We start from the raw sequence: 1,736 nt of genomic DNA, 5'->3' as shown, positions 1-1,736 counted from the left end.
CACACAGCCCGAATGGCAGAGCGGGCAGGGCACACAGCCCCGCTCTCCGGCCGGAGCTCTGGAAAGCATCTCTGGGGGCTGCTGCGAGGGCGGGAGGGGTGACGGGGCTCACCTGGGCCGACACCAGCTCCTGCCTCCCTAGAAGAAGCCAGGCCGTCTTCAGGGCTCTGCCCTAGTGCCCTTTCTCTCATCCTCGGAGCACAGGGATTCGGTTGTACCCGCACAGCGCGGACACGCCGCAGCCTGGCAGTGCCTTGGGGGCAGAATCGGAGGCTTTTCCTTTTGAGCTTTGTTTCCCTGGCCTGCAGACCTGCCTTTCCGAGCGGTGGGATCTGGGGCGCAGAGGGAGGTGACAGGAGGGGCGGGCAGGGGCGGGAGCGTGTGTGTGATTTGGGAGAGCGCAGCAGGAAGTAACGCAGCTCCGAGCCGGGACGGGATGGATGGAGCAAAATGTCTTCTGGGGCACAGCCGAGGCCACTTCGTAGGCTGTGGGCGGGAAGAGAAAGTATTCGACATCTGTGAAGGTCAAATGTTTCACTCCTAAGAACAAGAGAACAGTGTTGAACCGCCTCGTGTAGGCGAGAAAGAGTTTGCTCTTTCCTGTTGCTGGCCTGTGACAGCAGGTTTGTGGGGTCAGAAGAAGAAGCAAGGAGCCTTCCTCCTTGGGATCTGTTGCACGTACAGGATAGTATAAGAATGGTACTGCACTACTGGTATATGAACTTCTTATTGCCTGAAGATACTTTATGCAGAAAGACCTGGAAAAAGAAGGATTTGGGATCACATTCCCCCTGTTGAACACACTAAAACAAAGTTCAGTAATTATCGTGATTAAACACCTACAATTTCTCCTTACCAAGTTTAAGTATGCAAGATGGAAGCCCACATCTTTGCTAACCACATCACTCGTGTGTTGAGCACTGTTGATAATTATCAGACTGATGTGGTACTATTCATGTTCCTGAAGATTATCATGCTGCATATACAGACTATCTGGCAGCCAAGATCCAGCACTGCAAACATTTAAATGCTGGGAAGGAAAAGTAGGTATTCCATGATGCAAGAGTACAGAAATGGAAAACAGTGAGAATTTGGCTGTATATGTAAAATTAAAAAAAACGAATGTGCCTTCTCAAAAGAAAATCAGTGTATCCTTTAAGAATCTAAAAAAGTGTCCTGCAGAAAAACAGTGTCAAGCCCCATTGCTTGCTCGCAGTTAAATTCACAAGAACATTATGTACCAGGAAGAAAACCAACCTGCTAGAAGTGGACAATGACAGCAGGGGTGAAGGAAGCTCGCAAAAACCTTTCCAAGATCCCTTGCTAGACTTTGACTCTGCTGAAGTCTTAACAGGAAAACTGAAGAATTTGTTTAAAAGGTCATTTTAATGCATCTGCAAGAATAACGAGATCTAAAGTCATGTTGCTGGAAACTTTGTAGGCCTGAAAGTTGGTACTGTTGCTTGCCTGCTTGGTCTCTTGCCAGCTTCCTGGCTGTCCACAGTATTCTTTTCCCACAGAATGAACTCAAGCCAGAACATCACCAGTTCAAAACTGGGTGCTTAGTAAATATCCTAGGTAGAAATACTGTTTCTAAGCTATGGCAAAGGTCTGGAATGGTAAGTATGCTGACATAAAAAGTTGTAATCAAATATTTGCTGATGCTAAAGTTCCTCATAAATGTTCCTGATTTAAAAAAAAAAAAAAAAAAAAAAAAAAAAAAAAAAAAAAAAAAA

The 1,736-nt window shown here is 46.5% G+C and overlaps 1 protein-coding gene across 1 annotated transcript in view; it reads left to right on the top strand.

The window, feature by feature from the left end:
• MFSD7 (major facilitator superfamily domain containing 7) overlaps positions 1-1,736 on the top strand; it is a 24,011-nt gene that overhangs the window by 1,421 nt on the left and 20,854 nt on the right.

This window comes from Chaetura pelagica, unplaced genomic scaffold (genome assembly GCF_000747805.2).
Source record: "Chaetura pelagica isolate M959 unplaced genomic scaffold, ChaPel_1.0 scaffold241, whole genome shotgun sequence".
Taxonomy (NCBI): Eukaryota; Metazoa; Chordata; class Aves; order Apodiformes; family Apodidae; genus Chaetura; species Chaetura pelagica.
Note: the sequence above shows the minus strand (reverse complement) of the source record. Positions and strands in the feature narration are given on the sequence as shown.